Raw genomic sequence first — 10857 nt, 5'->3', positions numbered from 1 at the left:
ATATCGAGGGCATCCCCTAGTTGAACTTGTGCATCCTTGTAGAAACTTGAATAGGTTGTTGGTGTGTTTAATGTGCTTGAATTTTTAACACCTTCCCCACTTGGAATGAAATGAGACACATCCACCTAATTGAGCCTTAGGAATTTTTCCTTTTTACATACTTCCATCTGCCCAAAAACATAAAATTTTAAAAACTCAAAACATCAAGTCTAAATTTTTTTCTTGTGATGCTTTATAGGGAGAGTTTCATCATTTGACTTTGATTTTCTATGTCTCTAGTTCTTGAACTTTCTTAAAATGGTTCTTTGGTCCCACAATTCTTGGTCTTTTCCACCTTCTTGGTCTATGTTAGCATGCTAGGACCTTCTTTTTGTTGAAATGGTTACCTTGATCTTATACTTGCACTCTTTTATTGGAATAAGTGTTCACTTGTCTATATATCTTTGTTTATCTATCTATGGATTTGATCTTGACTCGAGTCATTAGTGTTGTAGATTAGTTGCACACTTTTCTTGAAAAATAACTTTAATCTCTCTCTACTATCTTGGGAAGTGAATATTATAACTCTCTAGTTTGGACATCAAGTTATCTTGTGTTACCTTATCAATTTTTTTTAGTCTCTATCATGCTTGACTTTATATCTACCACTATGAGATTCAAACCTTGTGCTAAAAAACCTAATTGGGCATACTTTTGAAAGAATTTTTACTCCTTTGGGAGAATCCTATGATGTCATTTTGGAAATACTCCTTGATAAAAAGATCACCATATTGCCTAAAGCTACCTCATATGCAGTGACATGCTTTGAACCTTATTATACTTCACATTTCATGGCATTGAAACATAAAGTACAATATCTTATTGATGATAGGGTAGTTGGCATTGAAAACTCTATAGACTTGTGTGATGAAGATACTACTCTTAAGAAAGATCATTTCAATGAACCTATGTATAGTAGTGGTATTCTTGATACCTCCACTTCTTCCAACACTCATGAACCTCCTAAAACTTCAAATATTTCCAATGTGCCTCCATTGAACAAAAATCCTAATTCTTTTTGCATTGACTATGCATACTATCAAGGGAAACCTCTAAAATAAACTCAAGAAAATCTTCACTTGGATGAAAAACCTTTTTCATACTACTAAGACTAAAGATATTCAACCTTCATGTGATGTTATGCCTACTATGCCCACTTCAACTAGTCCTCTATTACCTCTTCAAGATCCTACTATGCAAACCCCACATTCTTCCCTTTCCTTAGAATTGGCTCCATGTCAAGAACACTCTCAAAGGGATAAAGAAGCAAATATCAAGAAAAATTAGGACCAAGACCAAGATCCATCCATACTCCTTTCGTATCCTATGTCTCACCCATCTCCCAAGTATGATGACGACACCACTTCCACTATTTCCATCGAGCTAATTAAGAAAATTACTATGCCTATGCTATCCAATTTTTTTTGTCAAGATCAAAGTATCCCCTCACCCTATTTTTCTACTTCTCTAAGTCCACTTCAAAACTATGTTCAAGCTTCAAATTCTCCTATCAAAACTACTCATGAGTCTATTGATTGACTTGGTCACATTGCTCACTCTAAAGATGTTGATATCCCTATCCACTATCTATTTCTATCTCCTAAGTCTATTCTTGGCCCATATCCATCAAAACTAAAGCCTTCAAACCTTCCTTCCATATTGTGACCCTATGTTCCTTCATCTCCTACATTTTCCACTCCTCGCCCTCTTATCATACCTCAAGATCAACAAAGAAACTCATTATTAACAAACCTTCATCCACCTTTCCATCTAAACCTTCCATATTAACCTCATTCATTGACAAATCCAAGTCTTTTCCAAGCAATTTGGATGTACAACATAAAAGAAAGAAATACAAGAATCCATTTACAAATGAAGATCACTATGTCCTATCTAATCGACATGTAAATGCAAACAAAGAAAGAATATTCAAGAGGCTACAAAACTCCACTAACCAAAGAGTGAAATGAAAGGAAATATGGGTTCCCAAATCCATTATTGAAGAAATATATTCTAAAAATTCCAAAGGAAAAGAAAACTATAAAGATATATGGGTTCCCAAGTCTCTTCTGAAAGACTTGGATATTAAGAATAAATCATTAAAGTTGACATTCAATATTCCAAATAATTCCACTCCATCTTCCTCTAAACATATTCCTCAAAATATTCCAAAGCCTTTGATGGGAGACCCCTCAAACATGGCCAATCACGGAAAAAGTTTTCAATATTGTAATAATGAAGAAAATTTTAATCTATGGGAACCATGGGTTAGACATATGTTTTAATGGTTATCTATAGTATTTAAGATGTAGTTCAAAGGCATTTCCATTAGAATAGGAAAGCGATCTGCATGAGGAGACAACGTGGGAAACATAGGGCTTAAAAAGTGGAAAGATGGTTTTAATAACCATCAGTATGTAACTAAAAACATCTCTTTAAAGAGAATGGAACCGAATAGAAAGGTAGAGAAAAGAAGTGTGGAGAGACTCTTGGGAGAAATTAAGAAGAGAGCGAAAAGAAGTGTAGAAAGGAGTCGGCTCTCTGGCTAAAGGCCAGAGAGCCACACATATCAATTATGTTTCTATGTATTTCAAGTTTTGTCTTTAATAAATTTAAGATAGCAATTTTTGTTCTCTCTTTTCTCATCTATGTTCCATGCAAGTTAGTTTCGTTTGTTGGCGGACTGCAAAGGTGGCAAATGATAACACCATGTACACTCCGTGTCAACACCAAGCATGAAGAACCTGATTTCTCCTTCGAGATTGTGAATTGCAATTTTTTCATTAAAGGTGGCGACTCCTTCAACCAGCCCAATAACTATGGTGGAAGAGATTTAATGTCTCTTAGTTAATTGCGTATGCATTGGCAGATTGAGTTTTTGTGCTAAGTGCAGCCCGAGTTGGAGGGCTGTATAAATGGGTGCTAAGAATGGAAAGACCTAATTTCAAGTAAGAAATAGTGATGAGGATTTGTTCTTTGGACAGTTAACAAAGCCCAAACTTTACAGATTATTCATTAATAAAGACTCGAAAGGTATGGAAACTCAATGAATGTAAATCATTGTTGGTGATTATGTTTATACGATAAAGAAAATGTGGTCAACATTTGAAATAAGATATGGACATGTTTAATGATCACAAGCCGTGGGTTGGCAGAGGTGATATCTGAGTTGATATAAATATATAGCGGTGAGTTTGGTTATAGAAATGGATGGATGTGAATATTTTAAGCCCATCACGTTGATGTGGGGTATCTCCGGTTACATTTTGTAACCATGAACGTAGAATTAGAGAGCTTCAGCAAGCCTGTTACATCAGAGTGGTATCAGAGCTAGAAAATGGTCTGGTGATATTGAAGTGGGAAGAATTATAAATGGTTGCATTAATCCATCAAGCTAGAGAAAGAATGAAGAGAGTTCTTGGGAAGGTCTCAGGCGGAGATCTTAGTATTGTCTCCATGAGGATGAAGCTGGGTAGAAGGTGCACGAAGCAACCACTGAGCGAGAGTGGGAAGCATCTTCCAGAATCCCCAATGGTTAAGATGGCAATATAGCAGTAGCATGCGAATGGTGGATAGTGACACTAATGAAGACGTCATTAGAGTGACAGCCAAAGTGGAGGAGCAACAGACCATGACAAAGAAGCCAACACATTTCCTTGGGACAAGGAAATTTGTTAGTCCAGGAGTTTGATGGGAGACCCCTCAAACATGGCCAATCACGGCAAAAGTTTTCAATATTGTAATAATGGAGAAAATTTTAATCTCTGGGAACCATGGGTTAGACATATGTTTTAATGGTTATCTATAGTATTTAAGATGTAGTTCAAAGGCATTTCCATTAGAATAGGAAAGCGATCTGCATGAGGAGACAACGTGGGAAACATAGGGCTTAAAAAGTGGAAAGATGGTTTTAATAACCATCAGTATGTAACTAAAAACATCTCTTTAAAGAGAATGGAACCGAATAGAAAGGTAGAGAAAAGAAGTGTGGAGAGACTCTTGGGAGAAATTAAGAAGAGAGCGAAAAGAAGTGTAGAAAGGAGTCGGCTCTCTGGCTGAAGGCCAGAGAGCCACACATATCAATTATGTTTCTATGTATTTCAAGTTTTGGCTTTAATAAATTTAAGATAGTAATTTTTTTTCTCTCTTTTCTCATCTATGTTCCATGCAAGTTAGTTTCGTTTGTTGGCGGACTGCAAAGGTGGCAAATGATAACACCATGTACACTCCGTGTCAACACCAAGCATGAAGAACCCGATTTCTCCTTCGAGATTGTGAATTGCAATTTGTTCATTAAAGGTGGTGACTCCTTCAACCAGCCCAATAACTATGGTGGAAGAGATTTAATGTCTCTTAGTTAATTGCGTATGCATTGGCAGATTGAGTTTTTGTGCTAAGTGCAGCCCGAGTTGGAGGGCTGTATAAATGGGTGCTAAGAATGGAAAGACCTAATTTCAAGTACGAAATAGTGATGAGGATTTGTTCTTTGGACAGTTAACAAAGCCCAAACTTTACAGATTATTCATCAATAAAGACCCGAAAGATATGAAAACTCAATGAATGTAAATCATTGTTGGTGATTATGTTTATACGATAAAGAAAATGTGGTCAACATTTGAAATAAGATATGGACATGTTTAATGATCACAAGCCGTGGGTTGGCAGAGGTGATATCTGAGTTGATATAAACATATAGCGGTGAGTTTGGTTATAGAAATGGATGGATGTGAATATTTTAAGCCCATCACGTTGATGTGGGGTATCTCCAGTTACATTTTGTAACCATGAACGTAGAATTAGAGAGCTTCAGCAAGCCTGTTACATCAGCCTTCCACTCCATCTTTCTCCAAAATTACTCTACCACCTCATACATATAAACCTCAAGCTATTTCATCCATGATTCCTTCATCATTCCACCACCCTTCAAGATGTGTGTCAATGCTGACCTTGCCCACTTTTTTCACCTACCCTCATACAATCTTTTCAAGCCTACACTTACCATGGACTCTCATCCTCCATATACCTTCTTTACTATCATCTCCTTTCCATCACCCAATCAACATCTTTGAGTATACCTTTCAACAGTCCTTGGCTATCATGACTTATCCTTCCCATAGGAGCACTATTAAAATAGAAGAAACAAAGAAAAAAAAGAAAAAGAAATAGTTTCCTTGATAAAAACCTAGTAAGCAGGTGCCTTGGTAGCAAAAGTAAAGAGGAAAAATTCATCCTATGGTGAAAACCACTTCTTCTGGTGCCTTGGATAAGTACAATGATGAAAACATACAAATAGGCATCATGCATAATTCTTCCATCATCTAACTATCTCCTCTTTCACCTTTGATCTTTACAATCTTAAGCTATCCTTGAGCATTGGCTATCTTATCCATCAACTTCCCTATCACAATCCTTCTTATCCTAAATCATTTGCTCATATCCTTCATATCTAGCTTCATTTTTATTTCTCTATCCGATTGCTATCCTATCTAGTTGATCTCTTGGTCTTGATAATAATGAAGATACAAAATGGTTCTTATTGGCCTTTATACATATCCACTCTTTTGGGCTATAGACTTTCATGAAATCATGTCATTATCCTATATGCTACCTTTCTTATTGGCTTCCATGTCTTATAACAAAATTCTTCATATGGCTATTTTCCCTAGCTTGGGTACTCTTGAAGAGCTGTTCATTGAGGATCACATTCATCTTGCTTCATGCATCATTTCCTATTTATCTTATCTATCATCTTGCTAATCCACTATGTCCTAGACACTAGGCTGAAATGATGTGATCTTTCTTAAAGAGATAATAAATCTTCCCAAGTGGTGAAAACTTGGAAATAAGGGATACTTGAGACCCATATACTTATGTCTATTAGCATGATACTCTACACTCTGAACTATTCCATCTCATATATTTTGCCTTGCCTAGTTTGGAATTTACTCTTGTCTAGGTTTAGGGAGCTCAAATTATATAGCTTATTGGGTCTCTTAGTTGCATTGGTGTTTCTTTGACAACTCTCTAAATAATATTTTTCAACACTTCCCTTGACATCGAGTGTTTCTCAATACTTATTGGATACTTTACCTTGAGTTGACACTTTATCTTGTCTAGAATGTTGCAATATTTCTCACTCATAGACTTGAGTCTTGGGAAGACACCAACTTGCACTTTCACACAAGCACTTAAACTAAAAACTAGATGAGTCTTGTTGATTTATTTATTTTGCATGTTGAATATGATGATTTCTTTTCTGAGTATTCCCTCCCTAATAGCCTCTCAAGGATGTTATGAACTAGAGGATTGGGGACATGGGACATGTTTTCCTTTGATTTATGTATATGATTGTACTTTGTAGATATTAGGTACCTTGAGCATCTTGCTTGATCCACTTGACACTTAGGATCTTCAAAGTTATGTTCTTTTCTATTTTCTAAAGTGTGTGCTTATGAACATCACAACATTTTGCGTCTCAATGTGAGCATAATCTTTCTACATTAAACCTTGGGAATCTAACTGCATTGACATCTTGATCTTTATGTTTATGATGCATAGGTTGGGTACCCATATTCCTATTCGATATAGATCATATTCATATCTTCATAGTTAAAGTTAGTGATGGTTACATATGATCTTTCGATGTCCCTAATAAGGTTTCATGATAAAAACTAGGACCTAGTTATATAACCCTTGCAATTGCACTTTACATATTAGCTTACATTCCAAGTTTCACTCTAGTTTAATTTTGCACTTGAGTATTGAGAGAGTCTCTTTCATCCTTTGTGGATGCCTTGTCAGCCATGCTTGATCATTTTTTCAAAAATATTCTTGATCACATCTTGTCACCTCTTATATCTTTCATTCATATCCTTGCTATCTTGTAATCAAAAGGGTTATTCTTATCATCACATCTAATTTATCCTTTTGGGTCCCTTATATACTTTTTTGACCTAATTTTTTTCACCTTGGATTTTTGTGAAAATTTCACCCTTACCTAATTTTGACATTCTGGATCCATTCTCAAGATTGAAATTGAAATTTGGGTTCATCTTGATGGTGAAAATTGCATTTTAAAGTTATCCTTTTATTTGTGTAGTTGACTAACTTTTTGAGGCTTAATCTTTGAATCTTTTTGAGGCAATTTTCATTTCTTCATCATCTTTGCTTTCTTCCACTCTTCTTAGTCTTTTAATCTTTCTTTGTACCTTATGCTTTATCTTTTTGGTCAAACTTAGTCAAACTAGGGAATAATATCTACACTTGGTGGGCTATCTTTGGTTTTAATATCTTGTCTGTCATCATGGATATTGAGTTATCTTGATTTGATCAAATATATCTCATTTTTGCATCTCCTCTACCTCATTTCAATTTCGATCCCAAGGGACATAAATACTCTATTATTATTTTTTTTTGTCAAATAAATAGTATTGACAAATGAGTGTCAACACACTTAACCATTTTCACTATGTATGCCAAGTACACAATAGATGCCAAGCCAAAATTTTAATAGGTTCCGAGCATATCACAATATAGTATGTGTCGAGTGATCTAGAATTGTTCATGTGCTGAGTAAAAAAATCATTCAGATGTCGAGCAATTTAGAGCAACATGTGCTGAGCAATATAGGATATAATAGGTGTTGAGCAAACCAGAAAATGTAATTGATGCCGAGCAATCTAGAAATAGTATGTGTTAAGCATCAATAATACTTCATGTGTAGAGCAATGCAGGATCAACATAAGAGTTTGTATTTACACAAACTAAGATGTAAATCATCTTTGGAGCCAACTTAGAGAAATTTTGAAAGAGGAAAAAGGATAAGAATGAATCATTTACATTCCCTATGCAATCTACATGTAACCAATTAGAAAAATGGTGAAGGCATGCAACCAATAAGAAAAATGCAACGTATGAGTAGGAATTTGAGATTCAATATGGATCGTAGATCCATACCTAACCCTAATTCTTCATACTCTTTGTAAGGAGAATGAATGCACCATTTTGTGGAGTGGAAGAAAATAGTATAAGGGAAGATTATAGCAAAATTTTAGTGTAAAGAGAAAAAGACTTAGTGGAAAGGACAACATTTATGCATCCAGTTGATCAGAATAGAATATGGGACATATTCAGAGATCAAATCAAGCAAGGATTAGAAAAGGACGTGCAGATCAAGTACCTAAACCCAACAATTTGATATTGTATTCAATCAGGTTAAAAGTTCTAATACTCTCTCACAATTGTATTAGAGGTTGAAATCCTATGGTGATAGGTTAGCTTAACAGCTATGAGGAGAGCCTTTGGAAAAGATCAAGAAAATACCTATGTATTAGGTGAGTTTAATGGCATGGTGTAAATCCTTTAATAGGGTGACACTTCATGTAAAGTGCTTGTAAATCCTTTCAACAGGTCACATTTAACAGCGTGTTGTAGCCTTTAACAGGGTATGCCTTTAATAGGGAAAACCATTAGAAGTGGTTGAACTCATTGTTGCAGTGATTTTTGTGGGTGTCATCCCCACCCCAGTTTTACCTTCTTATTACTGGAGGGTTTTTGGGTTATCAAATCCTTGTGTTATGTGTTGATGCATATTTTCATTTCATGTTTGTTTATATGTTTACATGCATGCAAATTGTTTTTTCAGTTATATATTATTAAGGGTTGGAAAGGATAAAAATAGTGTTACTTTTGATTCACACCCCCCCCCCCCCCCCCTCTCAGAAGTACTCTTCCCATTGAAAATTCCAACAATTGGTATTAGAGCCAAGTTCTCTCAAGAAGAAGCCTAACAGCTTGGAGAAAAAGATCAAAAGGTGGAAGTTTTCAAACTTGGGAAGATCATTGATAATCAAATGATTGATGTGCAACTAGCTCTACACAAAGTAGAGGAAGCCAGGGAGGAACTAAGAAAATCTTTGAAAAGAAGAAAGGAGATAGCCATAGCTGAAAATGACATACACTACAAGGAGATTGACACCTCACAAGTGTTTTCCAATGGAGACACCAAGGAATTTGATGCAGCAATAGCAAAATTAATGGAAAAAAACAAAGCACAAGCTAAAGAAATTAGATTACTCAAGCTTGAAAAAGAATCACAAGCCATAATGCTTTGTGAAGTGACTAAACAAAAGAAAAGAGCTATTGAAGACAAGGCCATGGTCGAAGATGACAAGAGAAATCTCATTAATAGGCTGAAAGAGAAGACGATTGAATTTGAAAAGATTTCAAACATGTAGTTAGACACCTTAAGCTAGATGATGAATCCTCATCATGAGCTAAACATGAAGGATATTGAGATCTCCACCTTAAAGATACAGAATGAAAAATTGCAGAATGAATTGAATAGAGAAAAGGAAATAGCAGAAAGTTACAAAAAACCCAATGAGGCTATTAAGCACTTTGAGAAATTGTTGAAATCACCAAGGGCTACTAATGACACTAGAGGACTTGGCTACATTAGCACTAAACAAGGAGAATCATCCAAGGCTACAGAACAAAGAAGCAAAAAAGGTAAGAACACTAAACCTAATTGTCATTTCTATGGTAAAAAAGGACATACCTCTAATGTGTGCAAAAACAAGAACAATCATCAACATGATAAGCCTACAAATGCAAATTTCTATCACAAGTGCAAAAGGCAAGGACATTTAACGCAAGACTACAGAACCAAGACCATGAGGACACCAAGATTTGAGGGTCACTGCTACAACTAAAAAAATTATGGACATAGAGCATTTGAATGCAAATCAAAGCCTATGTGGACCCCTAATCAGTCTTCAAGAGGAATCAATCATGCACATCACTACAATTGGGATTACAATACCAGGTATAGCTGTCACTATTGTCAAGGGTATGGACACATTCCTGAAAATTACATGAGGACACATTTTAAGGGAAACTATAGTAGATGGTTAAATCAAACTACTTGTTTCAGATGCTTGAAGACTGGACATGTCAGCAGTAACTATCCAACAAAGGTCAAAGCACCCAAGACTGAAGGTAACAAGGGCAAAGAAAAAGTTAATGTGGAACACATTAGGGAATATATGAAGAAGACATGGCAGAAGAAAAGTGAATGTAGCACATTGAATGGAGAGACCACTTCACTCAAGAGGTCAAGTGATCACACCTCATCAAATTAAGCACTAGAAAGGTGCATGGGGCTGATACATATAAAGATGTATCATACATCAACCCAAAAGAACATAGGAGCACTACAAAGAAGAAGTTAACATAAGTTGAGATGTTAGGATAAAAGTTGGAAGATGATGCCAAGCTACCTTTGGTTTCCTAGTAAAACTTTAGTACATGCCGAATTCAATAGTCTAGTAGCTACCGAGTAAGACTTGATAATGGTTGTTAAGCAATTAACATGATCAGTAGATGCCAAGTGAAACAATATAGTAACTATCGAGTGAATGAAATAGAGTTGATGCCGAGTTGGGAAATCCTTTGGAAGGCGAGTGACAGTTGTAAGCACGATTGCAATAAATGCTAGGTTTCAAGCCTAATAAAAGTGAAAATCATACATTTTTTGTTCATTCAAACAAAGAGCAAAGACAAGCAGAGTGATTAAGTGATTTCCCAGTGATCAAAAGGTGATTTACAATGATTCAACAGCAACCCAACTCCATTTCATTGATTTACTAGGTACTTCATCCAAGTGTCAAGTTATGCAGTTTGTTTAAACATTAAACCCTAGTTCAGTTAGAAATGGCATTTGGTTCTAAGTCTGCAAAGGGAAAGGAAGGTTTGGAGATTCAATTAGTTAGCAATGAAGTTAAACAACCTGAGTTCAATCCAATCCTAGAGGTTTCC

The sequence above is a fragment of the Cupressus sempervirens genome, chromosome 1 (assembly GCF_028749045.1).
Source record: "Cupressus sempervirens isolate cs-2001-9-10 chromosome 1, ASM2874904v1, whole genome shotgun sequence".
Lineage (NCBI taxonomy): Eukaryota > Viridiplantae > Streptophyta > Pinopsida > Cupressales > Cupressaceae > Cupressus > Cupressus sempervirens.
This window is presented reverse-complemented; position numbering follows the sequence as displayed.